Genomic DNA, 20388 nt, shown 5'->3' with positions numbered 1-20388 from the left:
AGGAAAAGTTATAGCGATTTCATTTATTGTTTGATTTTCTAGTAAATTGGCCAAATTTTAATATGCATCCCGTTACTTTTTCAATTTATTGATGGCTATGTTGTTACTTCCTTTTCAAACAAATTAATATATAAGTCAATTAGAGAGATATTAAATGAACTATAATATGCATCTTGAATTTTGAAACGATGTTGAAGTTTTGAATAATAAGGAATTTTATTACAAAAATAATCTAATCGTTATAATTTTCTTCCTTGTTATGAATTTTAAGTTAAGTCAAAGGTTTTTCATCGCTCATTATATAAGTCATAAATGGTCAAAATTTCATTGCATTTGGTTCATTGAGTCCGGAGATATAACAGCTAAAAGTTGGCTAGCGAATAATTATACTTTTTTCAAGAATCTTTATATCTACGTAGAGAATTGCCCGTTCTTTTCCAAATTTGGACTACTGATTCAGAACTAGTTGATAAACTTACAGTGATAATTTGAGGATATACAGGGGATGGCCAAAATGTTTGGGATAGGCAACTTTTTTTCTCCCGCAAAAAAATTCAACATGCTGTAACTTTTCATAGAGTGCATAAAAAAATCTCAAATTTTGACTGTTTGCCAACCTATTATGTGTGCATCATTGGTACAAATTTGGGCTCGATTGATTAATATTTCGCGAAGTTAGAAGCGTTCGGGTAAAACACTATTATTTAGACAATTAATTTTTGAACTGTCACATCTCGGAAACCAGTGAACCGAATTGAATGATTTTTTTAACGTTTATCAACAATATATTGATACTTAATACGACGTTATAAAATGTAATATTTTTTCACGGCGAATTAAGTTATACCGAATTGAAATTTTAACCCATATAGAGGAAAATAAGTCAAATTTACAATACCACACAAAAATTACTAAATGTGTTCTTCCATCAATCTAAATAGGCTCTAATATATCTGATTAGAGATAACTTGAGAACAGAAGTGGAAAATCTTTGGATATCAACACTAAAATTTATTGACATTGATGTAAAAAAAATACATTTTTTCGAGAAAAATCCAAAAAGTGTCAAACCATGATAACTTTTTTCACCGTTTAAAAAGTACCTATATTTTAATAGTTTGTGAAGCATTTACATATTGTTAGTGTACGTTCAAAATTTCATTCAATTCGGTTCACTGGTTTCCGAGATATGACACCTCAAAAATGAGTTGTCTGAAAAATAGTGTTTTACCCGAACGGTTCTAACTTTGCGAAAGATTTATCAATCGAGCCCAAATTTGTACCAATGATGCACACACAATAGGTTGACAAACAGTCAAAATTTGAGATTTTTTGATGCACTCTATGAAAAGTTACAGCATGTTGAACTTTTTTGTGAGAGAAAAAAAAGTTGCCTATCCCAAACATTTTGGCCATCCCCTGTATGATGCTTTTTCGAAAAGTTACAGCTAGTTGAACATGTTTTGAAAAATGATCCCTAAGAAGTTGCCAAATGATTTTCCTTGAAAATTCCGCAATTATTCACACAGAATTTTCGAAGGAATTCTCAAAGAATATGCTGCCGAAGTTTCGGAAGGAATTCCAAAAAGATTTGCTTGAGAAATTCTCAAAAGAAATAATGAAAAAAAAAAACCTCAAAGCAATTTCTGAAGGAGTTTTATAAAGAATTCTATGGGAATTGTCGAAAGAACTTTCGAGCGATTTCGGAAGGAATACCCGAGGGAAAGTCTTAAAAGAAGACTCTTAGAAATATGCCAAAAAAAATTTCAAAGCAATTACCGAATGAGTTTCCAAAGTTATAATCGACGAAGTCTTAAAAATACTTGCCTGAGAAAATAACAAAGGAATTGCTGATGATATTCCCAACAAAATTGTTGAAGCATTGAATTTAGCAAAGGTATTCCGAAACAACCTGCTTCTGGAATTCCCTAAGTAGGTACTTATTGCAAAAATCTCACAGGAATTGTCTGAAAAATTATACAAGAATTGTGTCATTGGAATTATACAAGAATTGCCGAAAAAGCTCTCAAAGAAATTTGTGAGGAAGTTCACGTAGTTATAATTGGATGATTTATCACAGGCATTTCCAAAGAAATTTCTGAAGAAAATGTCGGAAGAAAAAAATGCTCAAAAAATTTACTGACATCATTGCTTGAGAGACTACTAACAGAAAATGGCGAAGAAACTTCCGATAGAATACCACGAATGAGTGATTCATTTAGGGTTTTCTTCGAAAATCCTGAATTTATTCAAGGGTTCCTTCATTTATTCTTCTTGGATTTCTTTAAGGGATTTTGTACAGGTTTTTTTTAGGGATTTCTCCTAAGGGAACCCTAATGAGATTCTTTTAATGATTTCTCCAAAAAAATCGGAATCCTGGGAATCCTTTTAGGACTTCTCCAGGATCTCAAAGGACATTTTTTGAGCCTCTTTAGGGGATAGTTGCTAAGGGTCTTCATCCTTGTCGTGGATATTTCACAGAATTCCCCCCGGGGTTTTTTTTTTCAGGATTGGAAATTCCTCCTGAGACATCGCTATTATATCTTTGAGGGTGTTTCTCCCGTGTTTTCTTTTGAAATTCCTCCAAGGAGTTCTCCTGTTGTTTATTTAAGACTCTATGAAGATGAGAAGGGGATTCTTCGATAGCTGAACTTCAACTGAGTTCCCATCGAAATTTCTGAAGGAATTTAAAAAAGTTTTGGAACAAAAAAAATTTGAGAATTTATTTTTGAAAGAATTTCCAAATATTTTGGAACAGAAAATCACACAGGAATTTCCGAACAAATTTTCAATGTCAATTATATTGAAATCCAATTGAATTTTTCATAGGGAATATCATGAGATGTATGGTTCACAAATTCTAAGATTATCCCGAAAAAATCTTAAATAATTTGCTGAAAGATAGCTCAATGAAATGTTCAATTAAATATCGGAAATTAATTTCTTATGACATCTTCTTCTTCTTTACGGCTCCACGTTCCCACTGAAACTTGGCCTTTAACTCAGTTTTCTTTGAGCATTTCCACAGCTATGTATTGAAGAGCTTTCTTTGAAAATTTTCCCGACTGGAACGAGGATCGAGCCCAACAAATTAACTTCCGAAAGATATTGTGAAGGAATCATCAAATTATTAACCAAAAGATTATTTATGAATTAACGAAAAAGCTTCACGAAAATAAACGAAGGTATTTTTTTTTATTCTTCAACCACTTAACTTAATTACAGCTTTTGTTCACTAGGGTACTGCGTTAACGATTCCAATTGGCAGCTGCACTTACATTTTGTACAGCGCCTAAATGTAGACTATTCTAATTCTTCTATATCGAACTGCGGTTGCCTTCGCACTGCTGTCACTTTTCTACCCTGTCCATAGTAGAATGATGAGCACGAGGATGTTGATGTGCGGTTCTTGTACCATTTCCAGTCCGATTGGGGGTCCATTATGAGTTTTCGTTAGCCGATATCCATGTTTCCGGGTCCGTTAGAGCATATGCTCAGAAGAGGGCCAGGTGTCAGCCGCTCTCGGGGGGAAGAGCAACTGACGAAAAATTGCAAGTGCCGGGGCTGGAATCGAACCCATGACCATCCACTTTTGAAGTGAACGTGTAGCCACTACGCTACGGGCCCCGGCATCCTAAAGTAATTGACAGGCATATTTCCACCAAAATTACCTAAAAAAATTTCCAAAGAAGCTGCCAATTGAATTCCTATAAAAATTGCTTAAGGAATACCTGAAGACATAATCCAACCCCTAAATAAATTGTCGTAATATATTCCAAAGGAGTAACCAAAGGCTTTTCCATAAAAATTTCACATAGAATTTTCGAAAGAATTCCCAAAGAATATGCTGCAGAACTTTTGGAAGTTATTCCAAAAAGATTTGCTAAGAAACTACCGAACGGTTTTTCAAAGGCCATACCAGAAACATTCTTGAAGAAAATTTTGAAGAAATCGCTAGGAATTTCTGAAGGAGTTTTAGAAAGAATTGTATGTAAATTGCCGAACGAACTCCCAAACGAATTCTGAAGGAATGCCCGAGAGATAGTCTCAAAAGAAGACTCTGAGAAATATGCCGAAAAAAATTCCAAAGGAATTACCGAATAAGTTTCCAAAGTTATAATCGACGAAGTCTCAAAATACTTGCCTGAGGAAATAACAAAGGAATTGATGATGTTATTTTTTTTTTTTGAGCATAGATGACCGTACAATTCGTAGTTGCTATAGCATATAGTATACTCCGTGATTGACCGGAACAATCGAAATTGCACAAGGAACTAACAAACGGAGCTTGGGAGTAGCTACCGCTCTCAGTGTGCACAGTTCGAGAATTCCAAACTTTATTAGGTCAATAATGGCGCCGGCCACGTCCTTACGGTCATCGAGGAAGGGGAGGAATGGTAGTGTGACGTACGTTGCTACTAGAGACCGAGATCACCTCATCTTCTCCACGACTGTCACGGGAAGGAGTTTTTGTTTGGGGGGTGTTCGGGTAAAATAACCTATTTTTGAAGCAGCTCGTTTTATTTGTAGCAGCTCAAACTGTAATTTATTAATTAACAATAATTTAACAATTTACACTAATTCAATTATAATTTACTTACAAGAAGTGGTCTACAAACTCCTCTTACACGCTTCGCTCCTATTCCAATTGTACTTTTAGGGATACTGTCCTCTTGACGCGCTAGAAATTTGCCACTTTAGGTTGATTTTAGTTCATCGAAACCGGGCACTAATTCGACTTGTTTTGGTTTTTCTCCTCTTCTATTCATACTGCATGAGCCGTCAATATTTTGATCTACGGTAATACACCGTGTGACCATCGCGTTGGTGACCGTATTCTGCGGTGTGTTAACAGGGGGGGTAGAGTCACATGATTTGGATTCACTTTGGTAAGTGATGTGATTCATGCAACCTTTATTTGAATTAAAACATTTATTCATTTTAACTAAAATATTACAAATGTCGACACCGAAGATGACGAACCATTCAAATTATTATGTGAGTGCAAAAAAATGAAATAAAATATTTATTATCAACAAAAAGTGCTCTGGGAACTAGCGCCGAAACATGACGTCACGAACTTTCCAATATTTGCTAATTAAATACACAAAAACAGCAAAATTTTATGTTATAATGGTGAAATTTATATATCTGCATTAACTATTAAAATAAAAATAAAATTTGTAGCCAGCCCGGGCGATCCGTCTCAAAACACGTGGCTTAAGCGCCACTCCACAAGGGAGACCACATGCCCAATTTTAATTGCCCGGTTGAGACTCTCCTGAGGGCGAGTCCATAGATTCTCCTCGAAAGGAATTTTACAGATCGTTGGCTGGCTTACGAACCAAACGTCCGAACGGGTTCACCCTTTTATCACAACGAAATTCTCTACTCCCAAAGACACTCAGAGATTCCGGTAAGAGATCCACTCATTCTCCCAAACGATGCAACATACTGAGTCACTCGTTATTTCTCATCACGGGCAGACTCTCCGATCGTCGCGCAACAAATCAACACATAAGAGATGGACTAACTGCCCATTAATCAAACCCCAACTGGGTGGAGGACGGGAACCGATACTTATCGCGAAGTGACGTGCAACACATGAAATTAACTAAACACCAAGGAGCTTACACAACACTAACATTTATTTCTGAAAGACGGAAACGGAATTCATGGAAGTTTTAGTTATAATTTTATTAACATCTAACAAACATTTCCCTTCGATTGTGTGTGTATTGGTTTTGGCTAGCTACTCCCTATCTTGTGTGCATTCTCTTGCCCTGTCTGTCTACTCTCACTCTGTGCTCATGTGCTTTGCGTTATCTCGCGTGACGTCACGGCTTTAGCAGCGCAGATGCGTATTAGTCTGCGCTCCTGGTTCTACGGGGATCGACACGGCGGTAGTTTGTCACGCACGTGTTCACGATCCAAGGTTTCGTGTTCGCTCTAGATGCGCATTTTTCTCAGTCTTTGGACTGGCAACAAAAAACTCCGAGGCGCCCTCATCGGACGCCCCACTTCACTCCAAAAAAGATTGTCTGGTATGACTCACCGGTTTCGTTGGTCTACTCTACCGCAGTCGATGACCTATGGCTGGGTCAACGATCTCGTCCACCGAGTTCGTTCAAGATGGACGAACAGCGACTGAATCGTCAATGCTGACATTGGATGTCCTAGGATGGCGGTGGATGCATTCACGAGGTCCCCTGAACCTCGCTCGGCCGATATGTTGGTGAATCGGGCGACTTCCAGCTGGTTGACGGTCGCTGGGCACGTTTTCGTCCGTTGAGGGGCAGGTTTTGGGCGCTTGGGTGCGAGATGAATCTGCTGCGAATAAACATCCTAGCGGCTAAATCGAACACTAAGCACAGGCACTAAACGCACATGAAAAGCACAATTACCTTGCTATGTTTGGCTTCCTATCTAATTTCGCACACAATTTTCAAAACTACGCACACTTTCTAGGAACTGGGAATAAATTAGACATTTAATTATTTTACATGCACATAACGTCACTAACTTTCATACCTTTTATGAAATCGAACAAAATTCTCAAACGCGCACACCTCTGATTAACTGAGAAGTCACGGACGAAATGGACAAATCTGTGGCTCCTCAGATTAAAGAACATGGACCTCGTCATTTCCCGAACTCCCGTCGTGCACTTTGTGACTACAGAACCCCGAAGAATAACTCAGTACGAAGGTCGTGCCGCTGTCCTTTTCCAACCTTTCAGTGAGACGGAGGAGCCCGCCCCGGGAAAGATTTTGCAAAGTGCTCGCAACTCATGATTGCATAATCTAAGGGATGCTTCATATTTGAACTTCTTTTCGTTCATTAATCTGATTGACCTTTCCAATCTTATTGAGATATATATTTGGACTACATTAATGGAATTCATGCCGGTATATACATATAAACTATTTACAAAATTCCTGACTGCTACAAATTCAAATGAAACGAGCTCACCGATAAATATCTATCCAAGTGTCCAACGCCTGCAGCATCTTCCACTAACTGGCTTTGTCTCCGAAATAACACACAACCGCTCCGATTACGACACTGCACACAGTCAAATCGACGACGACGCCGCGGGCACCCCGAATGAAAAAAAGCGGCACTTCCACTTTGCCTCCCAAAACACACTCGGTTCGGATTCCCGCTGAAAAAATCACTTTTAATTCCACACTAATACTAAGACTAACGACGCGTGGTGGAAGGACGACGAGTACTGGCTGGAACTAGCCACCAATTCGGCTCGGACTCCCGCTAAAAATCACTTTGAATTCCACACTAATACTGAGACCGACGACGCGCGGTGGAGGGACGACGAGTACTCAACAAAGGAATTGATGATGTTATTCCCTACAAAATTGATGAATCATTGGAATTCTCAAACGTATTCCGAAACAACCTGCTTCAGGAATTCGCTAATTACACAGCGTAACAAAAATTAACTTTTTGTCTGTCTCAAGAGCAAACTCATGTGTCTCCGAAGGATTTTGGGCCGCTGAATCCGAATCCGGGCTCAGATTTGCTCCAACACGTCACAATTTTGAGCTATACCTCAATTTATAGGGCAAAATATGCGATTTTGGGCTTTTTTGACTGCAAACCATTAAGCAAGGAAATATTTTTGTTTAAGCAATCAAAAGGTTAATTGGTCAATTAACATCTAAATCAACGACTCATGCAAAATATTTCGTTTTACCAAATCGAATTAGATAGTTTTAAGCGATTTATATTAGGTACGATATTTCCCATACAAGTCACCCTCCAAAAGTTGCATGCAAATTTTCATACTAACATAAAATGCTTAAATCTATCAAATTTGATTAGATAAAATGAAATATTTTGCATGAGTCGTTAATTTAGATGTTAATTGACCAATTAACCTTTTGATTGCTTAAAAAAAATATTTCCAAGCTTAATGGTTTGCAGTCAAAAAAGCCCAAAATCGCATATTTTGCCCTATAAATTGAGGTATAGCTCAAAATTGTGACGTGTTGGAGCAAATCTGAGCCCGGATTCGGATTCAGCGGCCCAAAATCCTTCGGAGACACATAAGTTTGCCCTTGAGACAAAAAAATGTTGCGCTGTGTTATTGAAAAAATCTTCCCGTAGTCGAAATTGGATGATTTATCACAGGCATTTCCAAAGAAATTCCTGAAGAAATTGTCGGAAGAAAAAAAAAATGCTCAATAAAATTACTGACATCATTGCTTGAGAGCCTACTAACAGAAAATGGCGAAGAAACTTCCGATAAAATACCCCGAATGAGTGATTCGTTTAGGGTTTTCTTCGAAGTTTTGTCCTGAATTTCTTCAAGGGTTCCTTCATTTATTCTCTTGGATTTCTTCAAGGGATTTCGTATAGGTTTTTTTAGGGAATTCTCATGGGATTCTTTTAATGATTTCTCCAAAAAAATCGGAATCCTGGGAATCCTTTTAGGACTTCTCCAGGATTCTCAAAGGACATTTTTTGAGCCTCTCTAGGGGATAGTTGCTAAGGGTCCTTCATCGTTGTCGTGGATCTTTCACAGGATTCCCCCCGGAGGTTTTTCCAGGATTGGAAATTCCTCCTGAGATATTGCTATTACACTGGAACCTCTTTTTATGCACATGACTGGGACTGCATAAATTAAAAATATGCATAAATTAAAACAGGCATAAAAAGAAGGAAATTTTTGCATAAATTAGGTTTGGGCTTTAAATAGGGAATCTGGTTAGCGAGAACAGGTCTTGCTCCTGGGCAGTTGAGGAGGGGCTAAGGGGGTTTCCAGAAAGTTCCCAGAGAGCCCAAAAAGGGGGGTTCTAAGGGGCTTCAGGGGCGTTTTGAGGGTTTTTTTTCGGTGGATTTGGGGAGCCTTTCAAGGGCGTTCTGTCAAGATTTTTGGTGTTTTCATTGGATTACGGGGAATTCAGCGGTGTTTAAATAGTATTAAGTGGGTTCCAGTGGCGTTCCAAGGGGCTTTTGGGGCAATTCAAGGGATCTCAGGCGCCATTGAAGAACGATGCAAGAGATTTGAGGGGCGTTTTAAGGTATTTCAGAGTCATTTCAGAGAGTTTCAGGATGTTTCGGGAACATTTTAAGGGCATTTTAGGGGTTTTTGATGGTATTTCAGGGGCGTTTCAAGGAATTTTCAGGTTCGTTTCAAGATTCAACGGGTTTATGGACCCTATTGAAGGCGTCCAAAGGGGTTTTAGAGGTATTTTAACTCGATTGATTTCAAGGGAGTTTCAATTGGATTACGGAGGTTTCAGGGGCGTTTCAAGGCATTTTAGGTCAGGGTTGTATCAGGGGGTTTCAAGACAATCTTTAAATCAAAGGGTTTATCATTGGTGTTTTTAAAGATATTGTGTTGGGGTCTCTAAAAATCCTTTAAAACTTCCTGAAATGCCAACAAGATCCCCCTGAAACCCCTACAACCCCATGTAACGCACCTAAGTCGGTCCGAAACCCGCGGAAACTCATCGTAACGCTTCCGTAACGACTCTGAATCCCGCAAAAAAATGGTCTGAAACATCCAGAAATGCCTCCAAAATCTCCCTTAAACTCCCTCGGATCCCATGTAACGCACCTGAGAGGCTCCGAACCCCCCGAAAACTCATCGTAACGCTTAAGTAACGTCTCTGATTCCCACCGGAAATCCTCTGAAACGTCCGGAAATGCCTCCAAAATCCCCCTTAAATCCCCTCGGACCATGTAACGCACCTGAGACGCACCAAAATCTCTGAAACCTCCTCCGTAACGCTTCCGTAACGCCTCTGAACCTCGCCGAAAATGCTCAGAAACTTCCAAGAATGCCTCCAAAAATCTCCCTAAACCAATACCCCTACAAATGTCTCCGCAACGCTTCTGATAAAATGCTCTGTGGTTTCCTGAAATGACTCCGAAACCCCCTTAAGACCCCCTCGGATCCCATGTAACGCACATGAGGATGAGACCTTCGGAAACACCCAAAAACGTACCTGTAACCTTCCTTTGCTCTCCCCTGTAAATGCTCCTTGGCCGCTGTTGCAATAGTTCACGTCATTATTAAATATTCTTATGCACCATATAGGATTTTTCGATAGCTGAACTTCAACTGAGTTTCCATCAAAATGTCTGAAGGAATTTTCAAAAAGTTGCATATCAAATTAAATCTTGAGAATTTATTTTTGAAAAAATTTCCAAATATTTTGGCACAGGAAATCACAAAGGAATTTCCGAACAACTTTCCAATGGCAATTATAGCTAAAATCCAATTGAAATTGCCAAAGGAAATATCATAAGATATATTATGGTTTACAAATTACGGCCCATATAGCCGAGGCGGTAAACGCACGGGTATTCAGCATGACCAGACCATGCTGAGGGTGACGGGTTAGATTCCCAGTCGGTCCAGGATCTTTTCGTAAAGGAAATTTCCTTGACTTCCTTGGGCATAGAGTATCTTCGTGCCTGCCACACGATATACGCATGCAAAATGGTCATTGGCAGAGGAAGCTCTCAGTTAATAACTGTGGAAGTGCTCGTAGAACAGCTGAGAAGCAGGCTTTGTCCCAATGAGGACGTTACGCCATGAAGAGAGAGAGAGAATGGTTTACAAATTCTAAGATATTCCTGAAAAAATCTCAAATAGTTTGCTGAGAGGTAGCTCAAAGAAATGTCCAATTAAATAGCGGAAATTCATTCTTTATGGCTCTACTTTTCCACTGGAACTTGGCCTGCATCTTTTCAACTTTGTTTTCTTTGAGCATTTCCACAGCTATGTAATGAAGGGCTTTCTCTGGAAAATTTCCCGACTGGAAGGAGAATCGAATCTACCATCTCCGAACTGGAAACCCCTAATTTCATATGAATTTCTAACAAAATTTCCAAAATAATTACCAAAGAAATTACACTTGTTTACAAATTAAAATGAAAGTCGTGAACTTCAGTCAACGACCAAAATTTTTGAAGTACAATTTAGCACTGATTTCGAAACCGTGCTTCAAAAAATTTTAAGTAGAGCAGTTTTTGAGTTTTAGCTCAATATCGAGTTTTACAACTTTTAAAAATATGGAATTTACTAAAATTCAAATATCTTGCGTTTTTGTTCAACCAATTTTAAATCTTTTTTTCATAAATCAAAAGCTGAATACAATACCATTCGATCATCTGAATGAAGGTTTTGCGTCAGATTGATGGAATTCAAGATATTGGCGAGATTTAGGGACGATCTCCTTAAATTTTAGCCAAATTTCCAAAAATATATGAAAAAATTTATTTTTTTCAATAAGAAAAAATACAATTCAAAGATTCTTTCTCAACGTTTATTTGACATATCATATGTAGTAAAAAAATCAGCTCAATCGGAGCATTGATTACGGAGAATGAGATGTGTGAAGTGAGCGACTTTGCTTAAAAATAGAACAAAAATCGATTTCAAATCATCAACGTTGTATGGAAAGTCGAAAAAATTTCCACTCTACTGTATTTTTTTTTTTCCTTCGCGTTTTCGAACTCAGAGCATGATTCTACACCAAAAATGATCATTACCAAAAAAAAAATACCGGAACAAACTTCAACACATTTTTCAAAGAAATCCCAAAATAGTTTACAGAAGGGCATCTCAAAGGAATTTCAATCCTATTTTAAACTGAATTCCTTACGAAATTTTCAAAGGAATATCTAAAACAATTAGACCAAAAAAAAATCAAGAAAGTTTCGAAGCAATCTTCAAGTAATTTGCTGAAGGAAATCTCGAAGTAATTCCCAAACAAATTGCCAAAGTTATTCTCTGAACTGAAACTGAAGCCGAACTTACGGAAATGTCGTCGGAAACTGAATTTCCAACGATATTGCCGTAAAAATTCAATAATAATCGAAGAAGTTTTCGATGGACTTCTTAATTGATTCTCGAAGAAAGAAATGACAAAAAATACCAGAAATTTCGGAAGCAATTTTCAAATTAATTGCCGAAGGAAATCTTAAAGGAATTACCAAAAAAAAATGCCAAAGTCTTCTGAATGCATAACGCTTTTTTTGAAATAATCAACACAACAGTAACAGGAAAAAGTACTCAGAAATTTCCGTAAGAATTCCCAAATATTTTGCCGAAGAAAATTTCATGGTAAATTCCATGTAAATTGCCAAAGACAATTTCAGTTTAAGCAACAACGAAATACCCGGAAGAATTACCAAAAACAAAGATATATATATATATATATATATATATATATATATATATATATATATATATATATATATATATATATATATATATATATATATATATATATATATATATATATATATATATATATATAAGTTATAGTTGCTTCCCACCAACCAAACAAACCGAACATCGTAAACGACCAGAATAGTCAACACCATCAAGTAAGGAATCTGCAACGTCAGCAGGTGGAGCTAGAGAAGGAGCTGCAACGACTCCGCGCGCATTTCTACGAAGAACAGTCTACAGCACCGCAACCGGACACCACCACGAGGCACCACAACGCGATCCAATAGAGTGTGCATACTCAGCAAGTAGCTGGACAGGGCTCATAGGTAGTCAGGGACTCAGGATAGGTATAATAAATCAGTCTAGAGTCAGAGCTCTAAGTGTGAAGTTCAATTTTGTGTTTTTTTAAAAACCTCTATCCGCAGCCCCGTTTTATAACTGGCTTAGTGCGGTAGGATACAGTGGTGCAGTGATAATTAAGTGAGTGCGTTCGTGGAATCGTCGACGAGGGAATATCGACCGACGAGGAAACATCCCCAAAGGAATATTGGAGATTTGCAGCGAACTCCGGAATTGTCACCACCCACGGACCTGATTGCTGACTCCCATCATCACCCGCGCGACGGCTTATCGCGCAAAAATAAGGTTAGTAACTTAGTTAAGAAACAGTGAAAAGTGATCCCCACCAAACATAAATGAAACGATAAAGAATTTTGAAATAAGGCGCAGTCGAGATAAAAAAAAAGATTATTTTAACCAAATATAAGTGAAACGATAAGGAATTTTGAAAAAGGCGCAGTCGAGATTATAAGGTTATAATCGATAAAAATATCAAAAAGTGATTTGAAAACGGACAAGCTATTGAAAAGTGCGTGAAAATTACGGTGAATGCAGAATTTTAGTAGTTAGTGAATACACATTTTCCCAGTAATCCCAAAATTTTAGTGAACCAAAATCTCAATTATTCCATTTTATTTTTCTGAAAAACGTGCGAAAATTACAGTGAATGCAGAATTTTAGTAATCAGTGAATACGCATTTTTCCCAGTAATCCCAAAATATTAGTGAACCAAAATTTCAGTTAATCAAAAATTGAGATTTTGAAGAAAATTTAAGCGAACCAGGATCTCAGTTGATCTAAATTGAGATTTTGACGTAAATTTTTTGAAAGCCGACTTTTTAAGTGAAATCTAGTATATGAAAAACGTGCGAAAATTACAGTGAATGCAGAATTTTAGTAATCAGTGAATACGCATTTTTCCCAGTAATCCCAAAATATTAGTGAACCAAAATTTCAGTTAATCAAAAATTGAGATTTTGAAGAAAATTTAAGCGAACCAGGATCTCAGTTGATCTAAATTGAGATTTTGACGTAAATTTTTTGAAAGCCGACTTTTTAAGTGAAATCTAGTATACTGCATGTTCACCCGAACAATGTCGATGGAACTACAGCAATTGGTGGATGAGCTGATGGCAAAAATGGAGCAACAACGGCTCCAGATTTCTGCCCTTGAGGCCTCCAGAAACCAATCAAGTAGTCCGTCACAGCAAGCTACTGTGGCAGTTGAGAAAAGGTTCGATGGTTTCAGTATACCTGATCCCATCAAACTTATTCCGACTTTTTCAGGAGAACCGGCAATGTTATCCTCCTGGATCGACTCCGTCGACCAGAAAATAACGTATTGCCAGGCCACTATAAACGACCAAACCACTGTGGACAGAGTAATGCCACTCTGGACTGGTCTCATCCGAGACAAAATTGTCAAAGATGCAAATGATGTATTAGTCAGAAACCAAGTAAAAAACGATTGGAATGAAATAAAGCAGGCCTTAAAGGATGAGCTGGGAGATAAACGTGACTTAGCCACGCTAAGTACAAAAATAGCTCAGCTGAAACAAGGCAACCAAGATCTGACTTCATATTATCAGTCATGCAAGAAGTTAAAAGCGGACATAAATGCTAACCTTCTTGCAAACGACGATACCAGACCGTGTGTCAAGATCTTAATGGTTAACTACGAGGCAATGATAACTAACGCATTCATTGACGGCCTTCCCGACCATCTCTCGTCTTTAACACGAATTTATAGGCCCAAAAACCTGCAAGAGGCTTATGAAGGAGCCTTAGAACAGCATTTGGCCAATCAGCGGAGACGCGAAAAATTGTCAAAATTTCATGACTCAAACACTTCAAGAAATCTTAACAGTAATTCGAAAGGTTATCCCTTTGGACAAACCGGGCGTGGGTATAATGCTCCACAACCCCAAAACAGACCCCAAAATTCAAACCCCCATAATTCGAATTCATCCCAAAATAATCGCTTCATTCCCCAACAAAAGCATGCCAGTAACTTCATCCCACAATACAACAATCGCTTCAGTCCACAACCTGGCCGACTCCAAATTAAACCAGAGATAATGTCGCAACAAACTAGACAATATCACTCTAATTTAAATCACCATGAATCCGTTCAACCCCAGTGCGAACAACCAGATGTTACTGGTTACGACACCCAATGTTGTAACTGCGAACCAAGTTACGGTCAGATGACAAACGATGAACACCAAGCTAACATTCCGGTTGAGGAAAATTCGAATTCCGATTCACTTGTCAATGGTGAAAACCTAAATTTTCATCTGGGACTGGACATTCCCCAAGAGGAATGACCAACAACTTCCTTCCCTATATCGTGATACAATCACCCAAATTTGGAGAGATTAAATTGCTTATTGACACTGGTGCCAATAAAAACTACATCTCACCGAAATTGGTCCCATATAATTCCATTAGATTAGGTGCTCAACATAAAATTACTAACATAAGTGGAACCTTCTCTGTGGATAAATTCACATATTTTAATCCGTTCGTAAATTTCAATAAAAACCTCCCATCTCAAAAATTCTTCTTATTCGACTTCCACAATTTCTTTCAAGGACTGATAGGATACGAATCTTTAAAGTCATTGAGAGCTGTTATCGATACGGCTAAGGATACCTTGAGAATTGGATCGATAGAAATCCCACTCCACAAAAAATTCCCTGAAACGATAAATATAAATGCAAACGAGACCAAGGCTATCTTCATGCCAACGTCCGTTTCGGACGGAGATTTCCTTTTCGGAAATGAGGTCAAACTGCTGAAAAACGTTCACATTTTGGCTGGACTCTACACCAGCAAGAATCATCGTGCTGAAATCCTCATTCACAACTTCAGTAATGAATCCCAAGAAGTCAGCCTTGGTGATGTTCTTAACGTGGAGCTTAATAATTTCGAAGTCACTTCTCCACAAAAGTCGGATCCTAACAAAACAGAGTCTTTAAACCAACATATTCGTATGGATCACTTAAATTCAGAGGAAAGGACAGAACTAACAAAGGTGCTTGGTAAATTTCAAGACGTGTTTCACCACGGAAATGAACCTTTAACCTTTACAAGTGCAATTCAACATGAGATCAATACAAGGGATGAACTTCCCGTATACACAAAGTCGTATAGATACCCCTTCTGTCACAAAGAAGAGGTACAACGACAAATTATGAAAATGCTCGAACAAGGAATCGTTCGACATTCAAGCAGTCCATGGTCTTCCCCAGTATGGGTAGTGCCAAAGAAGCTAGATGCTTCTGGACAAAGGAAATGGAGATTGGTTATAGATTATCGAAAGTTGAACGAAAAAACTTTAGATGATCGTTACCCGATCCCCAACATAACGGACATTCTAGATAAACTAGGAAAATGTCAGTATTTTTCAACATTGGATCTAGCTTCTGGCTTCCACCAGATAGAGCTAGCAAAAAAGGATATTCATAAGACAGCTTTTAGTGTCGAAGGAGGACACTACGAGTTTCTCAGAATGCCCTTTGGATTAAAGAACGCTCCCGCCACATTTCAAAGAGTGATGGATAACATCCTCCGAGAACATGTCGGTGTGATTTGCCTGGTGTACATGGATGATATCATCATCTATTCAACCAGCCTGCAGGAGCATTTGATAAATATATCCAAAGTAATGGAGACTCTTCGCAAACACAATCTGAAAATTCAGATTGATAAAAGCGAATTTCTCCAGAAGGAGGTAGCCTTCTTAGGACACATAGTTACTCCTGAAGGAGTAAAACCCAATCCGGATAAAATCAAAGTTATCCAAAATTGGCCTTTGCCAAAAAATGAAACCGAACTCAAAGGGTTCTTAGGAACCATGGGTTACTACCGAAAATTCATAAAGGATTTTGCTAAAATTGCAAAACCTTTAACCCAGCAACTACGTAAAGGCGAAAAGATCACTCATTCACCCGAGTTTGTATCAGCCTTCAATCGTTGCAAAAATATCCTGACCAGTAGCCATGTGCTTCAACGTCCGGATCTTTCGAAGCCATTTGTGCTCACCACAGATGCTTCTAACTACGCTTTAGGCGCGGTTTTGTCACAAGGGCCCATTGGGAAAGACAAACCTATAGCCTTCGCGTCACGTACGCTGACGAAAAGCGAAGAAAAGTACTCTACAATTGAGAAGGAACTTCTCGCTATCGATTGGGCGTGCAGATATTTCAGACCATATCTGTTTGGTCGGAAATTTACTTTATACACGGATCATAAGCCGTTGACTTACGCCTTGAATATGAAAACATCAAATGATAGGCTCATTCGGATGAAACTGCGACTTGAACAATTCGACTATGAAATTCAATATCGCCCCGGAAAACAAAACGTCGTCGCAGACGGTTTGTCTCGTCTTCACCATGAAATAAATATTAACCCGGCAATAAATGCTAACGAACAAGAATCTTTATCATCATCCAGCGACGAAGATAAATCTGATGACAATAACGATAATGATGACAGTGATAGTGGGACCGTCCACTCCAGCTCATCTGATGCAAGTGACTTGATCAAAATGACCTTACGACCAATTAATGTCTTCAAAAATCAAGTTTTAATTACAGAAGGGCCAAGGAACGATGAATCGTACGAGGAAATTTTCCCCTCTGTATTCAGACGAACCATCACCAGAGCAACATTTGGATTGGTGAACGCCATAAGTATCTTCCGAGACTACATGCATCCGACCCGAACGAGTTGTATCCTATGCCCAGAAAAATGGTTAAAATGGATACAATTAGCTTATAAAAACTATTTTTCCCGTAATAAATCCTTCAAAGTTGTACTCACCCAGTCTATTTTGCAGGATATTCTTACCGAAGAGGGACAAGACCAGATCATCGAGGAAACGCACGACCGCGCCCACCGCGGAATCGAAGATAATTACAAGGTGATCTCTGGAAAATACTTCTTCCCAAGGATGCGGAACAAGGTAACAAGTTTCGTTAACCTTTGTAATATTTGCCTTCAAAACAAATACGAGAGGAACCCATATAAAATTAAGTTCGCATACACCCCAATCCCTGCTAAACCTCTCGATATCGTTCATATGGACATCTTCATATCCAGTCCAAATATCTTTCTATCCGCAGTGGATAAGCTATCTCGATTCGCGATGCTTATCCCTGTCAAGTCAAGGTCTATTCCGGACATTAAAAGGGGTCTCGTTAAATTACTCACGACATTTAGAACCCCAAAGATGATTGTGTGTGACAACGAAGTCGCTTTTAAGGCAATAGAAATACGAGGTCTCCTTCAGAGGCTTAATATAGAAATTTATCACACACCGTCAGATCACAGCGAAGTGAATGGTATCGTGGAACGATTCCATTCAACTTTAAGCGAGATCTTTAGGTGTATTAAACATAAGTTTCCCGATCTTTTGAACAAAGAAATATACAAAATAGCGACGGAACTGTACAACACAACCATACATTCGGCAACTCAACTAACGCCCTTTGAAGTATTTTTCGGATGCAAAGATGGCGACGAAAGACCACTTGATCTCCCAAAGATACTTGAAAATAGGGACGAACTCTTTGATGAAATTATTCAAGAATTAGAAGCGCGTCAGAAAAAACAAATTGATTCTCGTAATAAAACTAGGGAGGACGACCCAATTTTTGAACCAAATCAAGACATTTTTGTAAAAACTTCCGGTATTCCTAATAAAAGAAAATCTAAATTCAGAAAACAGAAAGTTAGGGTCAACAGGAGGAAAACAGTGATAGATTTCAGAGATATTAAGCTACACAAAGGAAATTTAAAAAGGAAAAGGAAAGCTTGAAAGATAAAAGAATCTGTCCCCTCCAATCTTGAATTGCCTAATCGAAAAAAAAAAAAAACCATAATCATACTAAATCCATACTAACACACTAACTTTAACTTTACAGCTAATATGTGCTTCGATCATTATATACAGTATAATTCCATACACATTGGCAGACTCATTTTTGAATGTTATAAACATAGGAAATAACCCAATTGTCGAAATCAAAATAACCAATTGTAAGATACAAACCGGAAACATAAAAATCATACACCCAGTGAAGCTAGATAGAATTGAGGAGAGCATGGAAATTATAACGAATTCATTCTATAACAAACTAACAAATACTAACAACCCCTTACACGAAGTGATCAAGTTCAGGATTAAGAAGCTATATGCAACTCTCTATGGATTGAAGCCACAGCAGGCACGTCGCCACCGACGATGGGATTCACTAGGCACCGCGTGGAAATGGATAGCTGGATCACCGGATGCGCAGGACTTACACATCATCAACTCTACCATGAACGAGCTTATTAACCAAAACAACCACCAATACAAGATAAACGACAACATCAACAACAGGATTACGCAGCTCACGATAACCGTTAACCAAATAGCTAACTCCCTCAACAGTAAAAACAAGGCAAACCTGGATGCCTTAGATGCAGTCACAACAATGTTAAACGTCGACGTCATCAACGAGCTATTGGACAACATTCAAGAAGCCATCACCCTCTCAAAGATCTCCATCAGTAACAACAAAATTCTATCTACGCGGGAAATTAACATCATCAAATCAACCCTTCAAGACCAAGGAGTACTCATCCACTTCCCAGACGAAGCACTTCAATTCGTTACCCCGAAGGTTGCTGTTAGAAACGGTGATTTACTGTACATCCTTAACGTTCCACAGCTGGAATCTACAACATCGACAATCACAAGGATCTACCCACTCATCGTGGATAATCAAATAATCAGATCATACCCAAGCCACATCATACGGCATGGTAACAAATTATTCACGACCAGAAACCCAGAAGATTTCGTCCAAAAATCAACATTCATCACAGAGTTTGAGGACGACTGTATCCAAGCCATCATATTTGGAAAACAGTCACGATGCAGTTCTATTTTCCAAAACGAAACCACCCAACAACTGGTAAACGAGAACACCCTATTAATCTCGAATGCCGTCAACCACACCTTGGAAACAAATTGCGGACCAGATACCAGAAGAATCACCGGAAATTTCATCATCAAATTCAACAACTGCACCGTCAACTTCAACGGCCAATCATTCCGAAGTTCGGAAACGTTCATCGACACCGAAGTAATCAACAATGCATTTCACAACAGTTTAATGGAATGGAGTCTTCATAAACCACACGACATAGCAGAGATCAGCAATACTGCAGTTAGTAACCGGCAAAAATTGGACCACGTATATCTGCAACAAGACAGTCTACATTTCAAACTTTGGACAACGTTCGGAGGAATTTCGATATCAACCATACTTGGATTTTGCGGTATTTGCATCATCATCAAAGTCATCGTGAAAAACATAACCAACGGACCGGGACGTTCCGTACTTGAGGAGGGTTCAGTTATAGTTGCTTCCCACCAACCAAACAAACCGAACATCGTAAACGACCAGAATAGTCAACACCATCAAGTAAGGAATCTGCAACGTCAGCAGGTGGAGCTAGAGAAGGAGCTGCAACGACTCCGCGCGCATTTCTACGAAGAACAGTCTACAGCACCGCAACCGGACACCACCACGAGGCACCACAACGCGATCCAATAGAGTGTGCATACTCAGCAAGTAGCTGGACAGGGCTCATAGGTAGTCAGGGACTCAGGATAGGTATAATAAATCAGTCTAGAGTCAGAGCTCTAAGTGTGAAGTTCAATTTTGTGTTTTTTTAAAAACCTCTATCCGCAGCCCCGTTTTATAACTTATATATATTTCCTTTACTGGCATTTAACCAGATTTGCTGGTATGTCTGTAACAAACTGGAAAAGCGAG

General features: G+C 38.6%; 1 protein-coding gene across 14 annotated transcripts in view; it reads right to left on the bottom strand.

Annotated features, from left to right (window-relative positions):
* LOC109402762 (ras-specific guanine nucleotide-releasing factor 2-like) overlaps positions 1 to 20388 on the bottom strand; it is an 839143-nt gene that overhangs the window by 429100 nt on the left and 389655 nt on the right. The window lies entirely within an intron of this gene.

Source organism: Aedes albopictus, chromosome 3 (assembly GCF_035046485.1).
Source record: "Aedes albopictus strain Foshan chromosome 3, AalbF5, whole genome shotgun sequence".
NCBI classification, from domain to species: Eukaryota; Metazoa; Arthropoda; class Insecta; order Diptera; family Culicidae; genus Aedes; species Aedes albopictus.
Note: the sequence above shows the minus strand (reverse complement) of the source record. Positions and strands in the feature narration are given on the sequence as shown.